Genomic DNA, 17,918 nt, shown 5'->3' on the forward strand with positions numbered 1-17,918 from the left:
GAGTGTTCCTCTGTCTACATTCTTGCCAGAATCTGCTATTGCCTAAGATTTTGATCTTCCAAATTCTGATTGCTGTGCAATGGAATCTCATGGTCATTGTGATTTCCATTTCCTTGATGACTAAGGATGTTCACTATTTCTATAACTGTTTCTCACCCATTCAAGATCCCTCAGTTGAGACTTCTCTGTACCACATTTTTTTCTTTATTTTTTATTAGATATTTTTATTTACATTTCAAATGCTATTTCCTTTCCTGGTTTCTAGTCCATAAGCCCCCCTATTCTAACACCCTCCCCTTCTTCTACTAGGTTATTCCCCCTCCTGAACTTCTTCCATTCTTTGTGCTTTCTCACCCTGACATTCCCCTACAATGGGGGGTAGAGCCTTGACAGAACCAAAGGTTTCTCCTCCCATTGTCACCCAACAAGGCCATACTCTGGTACATATGCAGCTGGATTCACGGGTCTGTCCATGTGTAGTCTGGTTAGTGGTTTAGCCCCTGGGAGCTCTGGCTGGTTGGTATTGTTGTTCTTGTGGAGTTGTAAGCCTCTTAAGCTCTTTCAATCCTTTCTCTAATTCCTCCAACAGGGACCCAGTTCTCAGTTCAGTGGTTTGCTGCTAGCATTTCCCTCTGCATTTGTCATGAACTGGCTGAACCTCTTAGGAGACAGCTATATCAGACTACTCTCAGTACGCACTACTTGGCTTCATCAATATTGACTATTTGTGGGGATATATATATATATATATATATATATATATATATATATATATATATATATACTCTTTGATCATTCTTAAGATTAATGAGGTCTGCAGATTGTATCTTAGGTAATATCCACTTATCAGTGAGGGCATACCATGTGTGTTTTTTTGTGATTGGTTTACCTCATTCAGGAAAATATCTTCTAGTTCCACACATTTGCCTGTAAATTTCATGATTTTGTTGTTTTTGATTGCTGAGTAGTACTCCATTGTGTAGACATATCATTCTTTCTGTATTCATTCTTGTGTTGAAGGGCATCTGGGTCCTTTTCAGCTTCTGGCTATTATAAATAAGGATGCTATGGACATAATGGAGCATGTGTCTTTATTTTATGTTGGAGCATCATTTGAGTATATGCCCAGTAGTGGTACAGCTGGCTCCTCAAGTAGTGCAATGTCCAATTTTTCCAGAGTGGTTGTACCAGCTTGAAATCCCACCAACAATGAAGGAGTGTTCCTCTTTCTCCACATTGTCAGCAGCATCTGTTGTATCCTGAGTTTTTGATCTTAGCCCTTCTGACTGGCCTGAGGTGGAATCTCAGGGTTGTTTTGATTTGTGTTTTGCTAAGGATCCTGATTGCTAAGGATGCTGATAATTTCTTTAGGTACTTCTCAGACATTCAATATTCGTTAACTGAGAATTCATTGCTTAGCTCTGTATCCATTTTAATGGAGTTATTTGGCTCTCTGGCATCTAACTTCTTGAGTTCTTTGCATATATTGGATATTAGCTCTCTATCGGATGTAGAATTGGTAAAGGTCTTTTCCTAATCTGTTGTGAATTTTCTTCTATGATTTTCTTCAAAATGTTTTCTGTGCCTTTGACTTGGGTTATTTATACTTCCTCTATTCATACTTGATCTATTCAGAGACCAACAGATTTCTTGGATTTGAACTGGACTTGGGCTTTGAATTTTTCATTTTAAATGATTTCACATTTTCTTCAAAAAAGGAATTCAATCTTTCTATCTATGCCTTAGATTCTCTTTCCCATCCCCTGTATTCTGAGCTGAGGGTTGCCTCTGAGTTTCTCATTTTTCACTTCTAGTTTCACCTCAGTTTGAGGTTTTATTGATTCTATTTCAACTTTCATTCCTTGAATTTATTTTTTTTATTTCATTCTATGTTTGTGTTTTCATGGATTTTGTTAATGTATATTTTCATAAACTATTTAAGGATATCTAACATATTTTTAAGCCTATTTGCAGTCCTTGTCTTGTTTTTCAGCTATGTTGCAATTTTCAGGTCCTATTCTTATAAAGTTCCTGCACTCTATTGGTGCCATATTATACTGGCTGTTATTGACTGTGTTTTAATGGTGGCATCTAGGTATCTGGCTTTAGGCTGATTGTAATTTTAGGTGCTGATATATGGTTGTGTTTGTTGGGTGGGTTTCTGTTGCCCTCTCTTAGAAGAATATAGTGGCTATGAATTGCCTAGTAGGGAATGCATTTAAGATCCCACCAGAGGTAACCACTTCATGTCCTTGGGAGAAATGTTTTTCTAGTTATTAGGAGCTAACATTTATGGATATAAATGAGCAAGAGATGAGGGATGTCCACAGGAAAGAAATAAATAGTGTTAAATTTGCATACATTTATGCAAAATTTTTATGTTTTGAAAAAAATTTGTTTGTAGTTTTCCATTCATTTTCTTAATATGTATAAATGCCATATGCCTTAGGTTTTAACTATAACAACTAACTGCCCCAAGAAAATTGCATGAAAATTTTGTTAATGAATAGAATTTAAATCAGCTTCTTGTATACCTAAATGATTTATGAAGCTTTGAACTTGGTAGTGATTGGGAAGGTCTTCCTAGAGTGTTTAAGAGAGGAAATATTAATATGATCATTCATAACCATCATGAAACAGAGAAAGTCACTTAAAAATTGTCATCTGTTCTCTAAGTAGCAAATAAATAATGAATGAATAATGAATACTAATATAGGTACATCAAACTTTCATGCATTTTTTGATTAGTTACAATGTAAAATAAAAAGGCACATATAAAATTGTGGAAACAATGGTAGAAAACCACAATCTATTGTGTTCTCAGGGCTACAGTTAGACAACCATTACAGGTTGACTGAAAGACATTCAAAAATTTTGCTTTTAATGGAAATTTATGAAGCCATACTCATACCGTGCAAATTTACAGAGAAAGTGTGAGTATAAAAATCATTAAAAATAAAGATATAGAATATTTTTCTAATAAAGCTTCAGATTTTACAGTCATCCACCCTACTCTAGATAATATTCTTTGTTTTTTACACCTTTGAGAGGAATGCAACTTTTTTAATTGAATAATTGAAAGCTTGTTTTACTTGCTTGTTTCTCAGTGCATAAATGAAGGGATTCAACATTGGTGAAATTGACGTAATAATAAGTGAAATCCCTTTATTGATAGCTATGTCATTCTTGGGTGAAGGCTTGACATAAATGAAGAAGCAGCTACCATAAGTAATAGAAACTACAATCATGTGGGAAGAACAGGTAGAAAAGGCCTTTTTCTTTTGGTTGGCAGAAGGAAATATCAGAATGGTCTTGATGATATAAACATAGGAAAAGACAACACACAAAAAGTGATTATGAATGTCAACACAGCACCAACTATCACCATCTGTTCTATCAACCATGTGTTTGAACAAGAGATTTTCAATAGAGGAGCTGCATCACAGCAAAAATGATCAACAATATCTGAGTCACAGAATTCCAGGCCCAAACCTAGACCAAATGGTGGGAGAATGATGATCAGTGCTGCTACCCAACAGAACAAAATGAAGTTCTTGCAGACTCTGCTATTCATGATGGTCATGTAGTGACGAGGTTTACAGATGGCCACATAGCGATCAAAGGACATAATAGCTAGAAGAAAAAATTCTGAAACTGCAAAGAGATCTATTAAAAAAAGTTGACTGACACAGGCAATATAGGCAATGGATTTGTCCCCAGATTATATGCTGTATAGAAATCTGGGAATACAAGCAGTTGTGAGTGAAATTTCTAAGAAGGAGAAATTTTTGAGGAAAATATACATAGGTGTTTTAAGATGGGGGTCAATCAGGGTGAGGGTGATAATGGTTAGGTTACTAGATAAGCTCAGCGTGTAAGAAAGAAGCAGAAATGTGAAAAGCATAATTTGAAACCGAATGTCATCTGTAAGACCCAGCAAGATGAAGGTTGTTACTGTTCAGTTTCTCATTCTTGATTACTGTCTCTTGCCCAATCTGGTTGAAAAATAACAAAAATTTTATAAAATGTAGGCACCAATTTTGAGACAAGCTAAATTGAGTGTCATTTCTGTATTAACATTAATGAAGAAGCAAGTACATATTACAAGTTTATGTTTGAACATTTCTTTGTGTCATATAACAGCATATATTTGAATCTTATACTTCACACTGCTATTATTATATGCCTACCGACTAGTTATAATAGGTACCAGTTTATTACATAATCTTATAAATATCATTCCACAAAAATTTCCCTTTAAATTAATTGATTTTGTTCTAACCCTCTGTCTTCCCATAACTTTCTTTCCCAGAAAAGACTTTAGGAGAAAACAGTTAAATGAATAGTCTTCTCTGTTTAGATAATCTTAACAATATGTTCATATGTAATATTAGTTATTGACTTATAAATACTAACCACGCAGTTGCAGTTCAAATATTTTTATTGTGGTTTATTAAAGATTCATCTAGGTCACAGGGTATAATGGCACACATCATCCTGGCAGTTGGCAGGCAGACTTAGGTAGATCTCTGTGAGTTAGAGGTCAATGAGAGACGCCGACTCAACACCACCTCACAAAATGATTCATTTGGTTGTGTTGTAACACATAAGTTTCTGCCAGATTGATATATATTTCCATACATATTAACATATATTTTTGATATGTGATAATTAGTCTTGAGGATATTTTCCTCTGAATGTCACAATAAGATGTCTATGTAGTAACATTTTGTGAGTCCTAAGACACATTCCTAAAAAGAATTGTTTTTCCAGCTTGTAAGAAGAAGTATAGAAACCGAACCACTCGATTATTTGATTTTCTTGAGGAAAACCCTAGTACCCTTCAACTAGCTGCAAGTTTAGTCTTCTCTGGACATTGACAATTATTTCCTTTGTTTCTATCAGGAGTTGCAGTAAAAGTATATTTTTGATATTAAAATTCTAAAAAAAGTTCTCTGTGCTTATTTTTAAACACATTCAATAATAGCATATTTCCTTTCTGTGTTCTGGTTCAGGTAATTAGGAGTATGTCTACACAAACAAAGATTCATGTTTTCATCTTGTTGTTTTTTAGTCAACCTTGTTTTAGTTTGAGATGGTCTTAATTGTTTATTATAAATGACAGTATCACCTAGTAATTAGTAATGATATTGTTTTTCATGCACACATAAAGAGGCTAAGCCCTTTCTTAAGTTTATGGTTACCTTCCCCTTTAACATTCTATCTGTTTATAATTGTCTCTGCTTTTCAACGTTCCACTTATACACAACATCATTTGATTCTAGTATTATTTAAACTATTGTGACCAAATTTGCACCCTTTGGTTCACTAATTAAACTCAACTCATTCTTTTTTTGATTCACATTTTCTGCTTTGATCTGTTTATATGTAAAGCTTTGATCTGTTTAACCTCATGAAGCTAAATTCCATATCTCACATTTTTCTGAATTTCATGCCACTTTCTCATTTTTCCTTCATGAATTTGTTTCTTCATATAATCATGGTGGTTGGTGTAATTAATTTCTTTTCAAGAAGTTTTTTTTTCTTTTTTATTCTTGGAAAGTTTTTTTTTTAAATGAGGTGGCTTAAAGTAAGGAAATGATCTTTTTCATTACTTGTAAGGAAAGCATAAGGTGTCATTTTCCAACTTTAAAATTGAGCTTATTTACGGACCTCTAAATCCTATTTATAGGGTTTGAATTTGCAATTTTCTTTTTCTATCTGGATGTTCTTGAAGAATTTGCTTAATTCGTTCATCTTATGGTATAGCCAAAGAGAAAATTCAAATAAAATATTATATTTACTTCTAATTTATCTTTTCATAATAGTCACCATGAAAGCATATTGTGTTTTAAACAGCTACTTTAGATATATTTCAATTTTTGAAATTACAAAAGTATGTTTCTACCTTCCCTTTCCTAAGTACTAAACTTAATGTGAATCATTTTGTTCACTCTCAACTTCATTGTTTTTTTCTTTTGAAAATTATTGTTAAATATTTGTGTACATATTTCCAAAGACTATATATAACAAGATTAGTTTGTGTAATGTTACATATATGTATAGAATTTCAGGGCTGAAAATTTGGTATAGGACAACAAAATGCAGGGTGTGGTTCCTGGTGAAGACTCTCTCTTGAAGTTCGCCATTCTTTAGATGTCTTTGTGATGAGGGAAAGCAAGTAATCATCCTCCCCAGCTACAACACATAGGAATAATAAAAACGACAAGCATAGTATGATAAATCTAATGATACAATAGTGGAATGCATCTTTTGATGGCAATCAACACCTCTCTAATGGTACTTAAGTACTACTCAACAAAATAAAAATCATGCCTGATTCTATAAATCTATTCAGGTACCTAAGGCTAGTCATCGATCTTGGAGGAGAACATACCACCTCCAATTTACTGAACCAACACAATTACTAAATGCACTGTAATATTTATCCTTACGCACACCAATAAGTGTAGATTTTCTCCCTCATCAAGAAAACTTCTCTATGCAACAGAAAAAGTGTATTAAATAAATGATAGCCAACCAAATAGCAGAGGTGTGGAACCCAGACCTATTGGTTATAGCTATAATATTCTTATTCCTAAATCTCAGAAACTATTGTGGAAGAGGGAGCAGAGAAATTATGGATGCCGGAGAAGCTGTGTGTTAGCTGTGAGATAATTTCTTCTAGAAATATCAGAGGATCTACAATGGCAAAATCTTATCAATGTGGGTGTTTAAGCAAGACCCAAACAACACCAACACCAAAAACCATGCTAACACAGGAGGGGAAAGTTCCAAGGCCTCAACCGTAGATAATGTGTTTTTAGGTTTTTTATTTTGTTTTATTTTATGACTAGATATATGAGAAATAATATATAATTACACTGGCTAACCATATCTCTTTCCACAGGTATATAATGCATACATTTTGCCTATTTTAAAATTGGATTTTTTGCTATTGAGTTGAATTCCTTAAATATTTTACATATTAGTTACACTGTGTGATGTCTAGTGGCAAATATTTTCTCCCTATCTGTGGATTGTTTTCTCACTATAAGTATTTTTCTTTGGTGTATAGAAAAAATTTAACTTTGTGCCATATCATCTGTCTACTTTTGTTATTTTCTTCTGGTTATTTTGTTTTTTGGGGTCTTATTGATTGATCAAAACTAAATGACAACTAGAATTAAAATGAAAATTTCTGTGTGGGGCCTGAAAGTACCACCAGTACCAGTAAAATGTACCCAGTATCCTGTACCCCTTTTCCCACACTGCAACTTTGCCTGGTTTTCTGGAAGCTGGCTAGACTCAGAGATACCTGATAAGCTACTTCCCAGCCCCTGGACTCCATTTTACACCCCATAACCCAGCTTACTTTCCTTGAGTTCAGCCAGTACTAGGGACCCTAGATGCAAGGATAGCACCCAAAACCCTAAAGGGCTCACAGGTTACAAAATCTACAGAGGGAACACTCTACTACACCTGAAGTCTATCTAATTTATCTAATCACCATAACTGCAGTCCTCTCAGTCTAGTAGACAAAGAAGTATGAGAAATCAAGAGAAAAATATCTGCAACCAAATAACTAACAAAGAAAAACTCATAAATCCACATCAACCACTGATAACCACAATGCCCAGATGTCTAAAAGTCCAGAATAAAAACAAAATCAACCACAGTATCATCAAAGTTTGTCTATCCTACCACAATGATATCTGAAAATCTTAAAATAGCTAAAACAGAAGAAAATGACCTTAAATTCAATCTTATGACAATGATAGAAACCTTTAATGAGAAAAAACTGTATCATTTAAAGAAATGCAGGAATATATAATCAATTAAGTGAAGGAAATTAATAAAACAGTTCAATACATGAAATGGAAATATAAATAATAAATAAAATATGAAATGAGATAATCCTGCAGGTGTAAAACCTAGGTAAAAGAACAGGAGCTACAAACATGAGTGTCACTAACAGAATACAAGAAATAGAAGAGAGACTCTAAGGAACGAATACATGATAGAAGAAATTGAAGAAAATGTTCTATCTAAAAAGTTCCTGACAAAAAGCATTCAGGAAATCTGGGCCAACATGAAAATTCCAAACCTAAGAATAATGTGAGCAGCAGAAGAAGATTCCCCATTCAAAGGTCCAGTAAATATTTTTTAACAAAACTATACAAGAGAATTTCCCCATCCTAAAGAAAGAACTACCTATAACCATACAAGAAGCTTACATAACAACAAATAGATTTTCCCAGTAAAGAGAGTATTTCTACTACATTATAACTAAAACACTATATGTATAGAAATAATATTAAAAGTTTCAAGGGAAAGGGGGCTAAAAGCCAAAAAGCCCTGGGCAGATACCTTGCAAAGCCTAGGGGACCACAGATCTCTATACCCAGCAAATATTTCTATTACCATAGATTGAGAAAACAACATATTCCATGACAAAACAAAATTTAAACAATATCTATCCATAGATCCAACACTTTAGAAGATAATGGAAGGAAAATTCCACCTCAAGGAGGACAACTTCATCCAAGAAAACACAGGAAATAAATAATTCTCCATAGGAAAAACCAAAAAAAGGGAAACACACACACACACACACACACACACACACACACACACACACACGAGATACCAGTGCCAACATCAAAATAATGGAATTAATACATCACTATGGAAGAGGGGGATGGCGATCACATAGGGGCTTATGTCCAGGAAACTGGAAAAGGGAATAATATTTGAAATATAAATAAAAAAATCAAAAAAAAATCATTGGTCATTAATAGCTCTCAAAAGCAATGAACTCAGTTTCCCAATAAAAAGACATAGGCTAACAGAATGGTTGTAAAAACAAGATTCTGTTGTCTCCAACAAATTCACCTCAACAACAAAGGTATAGATATTAATTCAAATTACATGACTGGAAAAAGGTTTTTCAAAGCAAATGGGCACAAAAAGAAGTTGGAGTAACCATTCAAATATCTATAAAAATAGGCTTTCCGATTTACAGATTCAATGCAATCCCCATCAAAATACCAATCCAATTCTTCAAAGAGTTAGACAGAACAATTTGAAAATTCATCTGGAATAACAAAAAACCCAGGATAGCTAAAACTATCCTCAACAATAAAAGGACTTCAGGGGGAATCACTATCCCTGAACTCAAGCAGTATTACAGAGCAATAGTAATAAAAACTGCATGGTATTGGTACAGAGACAGACAGATAGACCAATGGAACAGAATTGAAGACCCAGAAATGAACCCACACACCTATGGGCACTTGATTTTTGACAAAGGAGCCAAAACCATCAAATGGAAAAAAGATAGCATTTTCAGCAAATGGTGCTGGTTCAATTGGAGGTCAACATGTAGAAGAATGCAGATCGATCCATGCTTATCACCCTGTACAAAGCTTAAGTCCAAGTGGATCAAGGACCTCTACATTAAACCAGATACACTCAAACTAATAGAAGAAAAACTAGGGAAGCATCTGGAACACATGGGCACTGGAAAAAATTTCCTGAACAAAACACCAATGGCTTATGCTCTATGATCAAGAATCAACAAATGGGATGTCATAAAACTGCACAGCTTCTGTAAGGCAAAGGACACTATGGTTAGAACAAAACGGCAACCAACAGATTGGGAAAGGATCTTTACCAATCCTACAACAGATAGAGACCTTATATCCAAAATATGCAAAGAACTCAAGAAGTTAGACCGCAGGGAGACAAATAACCCTATTAAAAAATGGTGTTCAGAACTAAACAAAGAATTCAGAGCTGAGGAATGCCGAATGTCTGAGAAACACCTAAAGAAATGTTGGACATCTTTAGTCATAAGGGAAATGCAAATCAAAATAACCCTGAGATTTCACCTCACACCAGTGAGAATGGCTAAGATCAAAAACTCAGGTGACAGCAAATGCTGGCGAGGATGCAAAGAAAGAGGAACACTCCTCCATTGTTGGTGGGATTGCAGACTGGCACAACCATTCTGGAAATCAGTCTGGAGGTTCCTCAGAAAATTGGACATTGAACTGCCTGAGGATCCAGCTATACCTCTCTTGGGCATATACCCAAAAGATGCCCCAACATGTAAAAAAGACACGTGCTCCACTATGTTCATAGCAGCCTTATTTATAATAGCCAGAAGCTGGAAAGAACCCAGATGCCCTTCAACAGAGGAATGGATACAGAAAATGTGGTACATCTACACAATGGAATATTACTCAGCTATCAAAAACAACGAGTTTATGAAATTCGTAGGCAAATGGTTGGAACTGGAAAATATCATCCTGAGTGAGGTAACCCAATCACAGAACAACTGAATTTTTCCTTCTGACTGCTATGTCCTATGACCGATATGTGGCTATCTGTAAGCCCTTGCATTATGCCACAATAATGAACAGCAGAGTCTGCATTCAGCTCATAGTTGACTCTTAGCTGGCTGGATTTCTCATCATCTTTCCACCTGTGCTCATGGGCCTTCAACTTGATTTCTGTGACTCCAACATCATTGACCATTTCACCTGTGACTCTTCCCCCATGCTGCTCCTCTTTTGCACAGACACAGCCTTTCTGGAACTCTTGGCATTCTTCCTGGCAGTATTCACCCTCATGGTAACCTTCTCTTTAGTGGTTCTGTCCTACATGTTCATCCTTAGGAAAATTCTAAGAATCCCCTCTGCTGAGCAAAGGAAAAAGGCATTTTCTACCTGTTCCTCACACATGATTGTTGTGTCCATTTCTTATGGAGGCTGTATATTCATGTATGTCAAAACTTCAGCAAAGGAAGGAGTGGCTTTGACTAAGGGTATAGCAGTGCTCAACACCTCTGTTGCCCCGATGCTGAATCCTTTTATTTACTCCCTTAGAAATAAACAAGTAAAAGAATCCTTTAAGACCTTGGTCAAAAAATGCATTTCAAATAACAATTAATGGTAAAGAAATTCACTGTTTCATTTTTTATAAAGTTATATGCCTTGTTTATTTGCATTATTTTATTTTCCATCCACTTTTGTATTCAACTTAGCAAAATGTTTTCATATTTTGATTTCAGTTAAAATTTTCTGAGTGTGTCTAATTTGTTGTCAACAAAATGAGAATGACATTTTAAAAGAATGAATTTATTTTCAAAGTATTTGTCAATTGAGCAACAGACAAATGCTAATAAAAGAGCAACATGCAACTCTGAAAAAATACTACTTACTGTATAAGTATATTTAATTGAGATGTTCAATGAGCCAACGTCCCCCATCTCTACTGTGCAGCTACTTCTTGCTGTATTTCCTAAAATCTATTTATATTGGAGGCCTGTACAGTGAACTGTATAGGTGTTATGTCTCTCTGTGTTTTCTGTCCTTTATTATCATAACACATGGGATTTAATGGAGTTTAGTGACAATCTCTAAAAGTTTCTCCCAGAATTCCTGTTACTTCCATCAGAGTCCTAAACCCTGATCATTAAGCTACGAAATAATTTTGTTGATTTCTTAATGCTTAACTTTGAGCCTGCCTAAAGTTTCTTTGGAAAAAGAATCTAGCCATTCAGAGATTCATCTATAGATTTCTCTAACAGTATAAGAAATATATGTTCTATGACCCAAGTAGTTCTCAGAATTTCTTTCATTCTCATAATAACTTGTTTTCCAAAATTTATATTTAATTTTTTTAAGTATTGACATTTCATAGACTTTGGAATATATGGGACTAGGAATATTTGTTATATAAGCAGACATACACCATGCTAAGAAAGGTTGTTAGGAGAATGTGTGTGTGTATATGTGTGTGTGTGTGTGTGTGTGTGTGTGTGTGTGTGTGTGTGTAAAACCAAGTTGCTCAATCTACATAATATTACACCTATGCATACTTTTCCAAGGTAAACTACAGAAAGTTAACCTTCAAGATTGTGTCAACAATAAGTGAAAATAAATCTCACCAGGTAGTTATCTGGAATGATGTATTCAATGTCAGTTGATGTACACAGGTAAGAGATCCACAAATATTTTCATAGCAAGAATTTAGCAGCTTTTCCTCATCTGCCTGTTTCTAGACCTTTTTGAAAATTAGATTGTAGAGTTTAGAATATTTGTTCAGAGCCAGGCATAGTGGCATTAAATTTTTATTCCAGTATTCAGAAAGCAGAGGCAGGTAGATCTCTGTAAGTTGGATGCAGGTCTGGTCTATCAAAACAGTGTGTTCCAGGACAATCAGAGTTACATAATAGAGCTACTTTATCACACACACACACACACACACACACACACACACACACACACATCAAACACCACAGTTCTTTCAATTATATTTTAATTGTTTTGTCAGTTTGATGACTGATCTATTGAATCCCCTGATCTAGTATATCTGTTTATACCATGTAAAAATACTTAGTTTGATAATGGACAAAGTGGACATCATGTTCTCCAAATTAACATTTTCTTCAGCTCGAGTTGACTTTACTTTCTTCAAGATTCATCTTAATTTAAAAATTAAAAAGACTTGCATCCAGAAAATGAAAAACAGCAATTAGTAGCAAAGATCTAGGAGAAATGATTTTTATATATTTCATGGAAATGTAAATTAGTTCTGCTACTATTAGCATTAATATGGAAATTCAAATTTGAGCTAGCATAGGATTCAGATATAAACGTTCCATTTCTACCCCAGAGCTAACCCTGTGCCACAGCTATTCACAAACAAATCCCACCCAGAGAGAGCTGGTTGCTCAGAAGTGTGTCACTCCTAAGGTCACAGGTGGGACCACCACTATTGCTAAAATAACTTGCCAAATTTGGAATTTCAAATTTCAGTCCTATGCTGTTTTTATGAGCATAGGTGTAATTACTTTAATTTATTATTTTTACTGTATTAAGAATTTAACCCATGGCCTCATGCATTCTAGGCAAACACTGTATGTCAGAACTTTGACCTAGCATATACAGCTTCTGGCTACTGACATACACACACATACACACACACACACACACACACACACACACACACACACACACACACACACGTGCACACGAAAACGCACACTCACACACATTCTCATGTACACACACACAGGTGCGCACACAAATAGTACAGAAGAATTTTATCATCCTGAGTGAGGTAACCCAATCACAGAAAAATATACATGGTATGCACTCGTTCAGAAGTGGACATTAGCTCAAAAGCTTGTATTACCCAAGATACAATTCACAGACCACATGAAGCTCAAGAAGATGGATGACCAAAGCGTGGATGCCTCACTCCTTTTTTTTTTCTTTTTTTATTTACTGGAGTATTTATTTACATTTCGAGTGTTGTTCCCTTTCCCGGTTACGGGGCAAACATCCACCTAATCCCTCCCCCTCCCCTTCTTTATGGGTTTTCCCCTCCCCATCCTCCCCCAATTGCCACCCTCTCCCCAACAATCCAGTTCACTGGGGGTTCAGTCTTAGCAGGACCCAGGGCTTCCCCTTCCACTGGTGCTCTTACTAGGATATTCATTGCTTCCTATGAGGTCAGAGTCCAGGGTCAGTCCATGTATAGTCTTCAGGTAGTGGCTTAGTCCCTGGAAGCTCTGGTTGCTTGGCACTTTTGTTCATAAGGGGTCTCGAGCCCCTTCGAACTCTTCCAGTTCTTTCTCTGATTCCTTCAACGGGGGTCCTATTCTCAGTTCAGTGGTTTGCTGCTGGCATTCGCCTCTGTATTTGCTGTATTCTGGCTGTGTCTCTCAGGAGCGATCTACATCCGGCTCCCCAGCTCCTGTCGGCCTGCACTTCTTAGCTTCATGCATCTTGTCTAATTGGATGGCTGTATATGTATGGGCCACATGTGGGGCAGGCTCTGAATGGGTGTTCCTTCTGTCTCCGTTTCAATCTTTGCCTCTCTATTCCCTGCCAAAGGTATTCTTGTTCCCCTTTTAAAGAAGAAGTGAAGCATTCACATTTTGATCATCCATCCTGAGTTTCATTTGTTCTAGGCATCTAGGGTAATTCAAGCATTTGGGCTAATAGCCACTTATCAATGAGTGCATACCATGTGTGTTTTTCTGTGATTGGGTTACCTCACTCAGGATGATATTTTCCAGTTCCAACCATTTGCCTATGAATTTCATAAAGTCATTGTTTTTGATAGCAGAGTAATATTCCATTGTGTAGATGTACCACATTTCTGTATCCATTCTTCTGTTGAAGGGCATCTGGGTTCTTTCCAGCTTCTGGCTATTATAAATAAGTCTGCTATGAACATAGTGGAGCACGTGTCTTTTTTACATGTTGGGGCATCTTTTGGGTATATGCCCAAGAGAGGTATAGCTGGATCCTCAGGCAGTTCAATGTCCAATTTTCCGAGGAACCTCCAGACTGATTTCCAGAATGGTTGTACCAGTCTGCAATCCCACCAACAATGGGGGAGTGTTCCTCTTTCTCCACATCCTCACCAGCATTTGCTGCCCCCTGAGTTTTTGATCTTAGCCATTCTCACTGGTGTGAGGTGAAATCTCAGGGTTGTTTTGATTTGCATTTCCCTTATGACTAAAGAAGTTGAACTTTTCTTTAGGTGTTTCTCAGCCATTCAGCATTCCTCAGCTGTGAATTCTTTGTTTAGCTCTGAACCCCATTTTTTAATAGGGTTATTTGTCTCCCTGTGGTCTAACTTCTTGAGTTCTTTGTATATTTTGGATATAAGGCCTCTATAAGTTGTAGGATTGGTAAAGATCTTTTCCCAATCGGTTGGTTGCCGTTTTGTCCTAACCACACTGTCCTTTGCCTTACAGAAGCTTTGCAGTTTTATGAGATCCCATTTGTCGATTCTTGATTTTAGAGCATAAGCCATTGGTGTTTTGTTCAGGAAATTTATTCCAGTGCCCATATGTTCGAGATGTTGCCCTAGTTTTTCTTCTATTAGTTTGAGTGTATCTGGTTTGATGTGGAGGTCCTTGATCCACTTGGACTTAACCTTTGTACAGGGTAATATGCAAGGATCGATCTGCATTCTTCTACATGTTGACCTCCAGTTGAACCAGCACCATTTGCTGAAAATGCTATCTTTTTTCCATTTGATGGTTTTGGCTCCTTGGTCAAAAATCAAGTGCCCATAGGTGTGTGGGTTCATTTCTGGGTCTTCAATTCTGTTCCATTGGTCTATCTGTCTGTCTCTGTACCAATACCATGCAGTTTTTATCACTATTGCTCTGTAATACTGCTTGAGTTCAGGGATAGTGATTCCCCCTGAAATACTTTTATTGTTGAGGATAGTTTTAGCTATCCTGGGTTTTTTGTTATTCCAGATGAATTTGAAAATTGTTCTGTCTAACTCTTTGAAGAAATGGATTGGTATTTTGATGGGGATTGCATTGAATCTGTAGATTGCTTTTGGTAAAATGGCCATTTATACTATATTAATCCTGCCAATCCATGAGCATGGGAGATCTTTCCATCTTCTGAGGTCTTCTTCAATTTCTTTCTTCAGAATCTTGAAGTTCTTATTGTACAGATCTTTTACTTGCTTGGTTAAAGTCACACGGAGGTACTTTATATTATTTGGGTCTATTATGAAGGGTATCGTTTCCCTAATTTCTTTCTCGGCTTGTCTTTCTTTTGTGTAGAGGAAGGCTACTGATTTATTTCATTTAATTTTATACACAGCCACTTGGGTGAAGTTGTTTATCAGCTTTAGTAGTCCTCTGGTGGAACTTTTGGGATCACTTAAATATACTAACATATCATCTGCAAATAGTGATATTTTGACTTCTTCTTTTCCGATCTGTATCCCCTTCATCACCTTTTGTTTTCTGATTGCTCTGGCAAGAACTTCAAGAACTATATTGCTTAAGTAGGGAGAGAGTGAGCAGCCTTGTCTAGTCCCTGATTTTAGTGGGATTGCTTCAGGTTTCTCTCCATTTAGTTTAATGTTAGCAACTGGTTTGCTGCCTACAGCTTTTACTATGTTTAGGTATGGGCCTTGAATTCCTATTCTTTCCAGGACTTTTATCATGAAGGGGTGTTGAATTTTGTCAAATGCTTTCTCAGCATCTAATGAAAAGATCATGTGGTTTTTTTCTTTCAGTTTGCTTATATATGGTTCACGTTGATGGTTTTTCATATATTAAACCATCCCTGCATGCCTGGGATGAAACCTACTTGATCATAGTGGATGAATGTTTTGATGTGCTCTTGGATTCAGTTTGCCAGAATTTTATTGAGTATTTTTGCGTTGATATTCATAAGGGAAATTGGTCTGAAGTTCTCTTTCTTTGTTGGGTCTTTGTGTGGTTTAGGTATAAGAGTAATTGTGGCTTCAATGAAGGAATTCGGTACTGCTCCATCTGTTTCAATTTTGTGGAATAGTTTGGATAGTATTGGTATGAGGTGTTCTATGAAGGTCTGATAGAATTCCCCACTAAACCCGTCTGGACCTGGGCTTCTTTTTGGTTGAGAGACATTTAATGACTGCTTCTATTTCCTTAGGAGTTATGGGGTTGTTTAACTGGTTTATCTGTTCCTGATTTAACTTCGGTACCTGATATCTGTCTAGGAAATTGTCCATTTCCTGCAGATTTTCAAGTTTTGTTCAATATAGGCTTTTATAGTAAGATCTGATGATTTTTTGAATTTTCTCTGAATCTGTAGTTATGTCTCCCTTTTCATTTCCGATTTTGTTAATTTGGACACACTCTCTGTGTCCTCTCGTTAGTCGGGCTAAGGGTTTATCTATCTTGTTGATTTTCTCAAAGAACCAACTTTGGTTCTCTTAATTCTTTCTATGGTCCTTTTTGTTTCTACTTGGTTAATTTCAACTCTGAGTTTGATTATTTCCTGCCTTCTACTCCTCCTAGGTGTATTTGCTTCTTTTTGTTCTAGAGCTTTTAGGTGTGCTGTCAAGCTAGTGACATATGCTCTTTCCTATTTCTTTCTACAGGCACTCAGAGCTATGAGTTTTCCTCTTATCACACCTTTCATTGTGTCCCATAAGTTTGGGTATGTTGTACCTTCATTTTCAATAAATTCTAAAAAGTCATTATTTCTTCCTTTATTTCTTCCTTGACCAGATTATCATTGAGTAGAGCACTGTTCAACTTCACGTATATGTGTCCGTTCTTCCCTTATTGTTATTGAAGACCAGCTTTAGGCCTTGGTAGTCTGATAGCACGAATGGGATTATTTCTATCTTTTTGTACTTGTTGAGGCCTGTTTTTTGACCAATTATATGGTCAGTTTTGGAGAATGTACCATGAGGAGCTGAGAAGAATATATATCCATTTGCTTTAGGATAGAATGTTGTATAAATACCTGTTAAGTCCATTTGGTTCATGACTTCTCTTAGTCTGTCTCCGTCTCTGTTTAATTTCTGTTTCCATGACCTGTCCATTGATGACAGAGGGGTGTGGAAATCTCCTACTATTATTGTGTGAGGTACAATGTGTGTTTGAGCTTTAGAAAGGTTTCTTTTACGTATGTAGGTGCCCTTGTATTTGGGGCATAGATATTTAGTATTGAGAGTTCATCTTGGTGGATTTTTCCTTTGATGAATATGAAGTGTCCTTCCTTATCTTTTTTGATGACTTTTAGTTGAAAATTGATTTTATTTGATATTAGAATAGCTACTCCAGCTTGCTTCTTCCGACCATTTGCTTGGAAATTGTTTTCCAGCCTTTCACTCTGAGGTAGTGTCTGTCTTTTTCTCTGAGGTGTGTTTCCTGTAGGCAGCAGAATGCAGGGTCATAATTGCGTATCCAGTTTGTTAATCTATATCTTTTTATTGGGTAGTTGAGGACATTGATGTTGAGAGATATTAAGGATTAGTGATTATTGCTTCCTGTTATATTCATATTTGGATATGAGGTTATGTTTGTGTGCTTTTCTTCTCTTTGTTTTGTGGCCAAGATGATTAGTTTCTTGCTTCTTCTAGGG

The 17,918-nt window shown here is 36.0% G+C and overlaps 2 pseudogenes; one reads left to right on the plus strand and one right to left on the minus strand.

Moving 5' to 3' along the window:
- Positions 3,036-3,970, minus strand: Or6c35b-ps1 (olfactory receptor family 6 subfamily C member 35B, pseudogene 1; annotated as a pseudogene).
- LOC148004424 (olfactory receptor 6C65-like) lies at positions 4,547-10,956 on the plus strand (annotated as a pseudogene).
- The last annotated feature ends 6,962 nt before the right edge of the window (positions 10,957-17,918 follow it).

The sequence above is a fragment of the Rattus norvegicus genome, chromosome 7 (genome assembly GCF_021556685.1).
Source record: "Rattus norvegicus strain SHRSP/BbbUtx chromosome 7, alternate assembly SHRSP_T2T, whole genome shotgun sequence".
In the NCBI taxonomy this organism is placed as follows: Eukaryota; Metazoa; Chordata; class Mammalia; order Rodentia; family Muridae; genus Rattus; species Rattus norvegicus.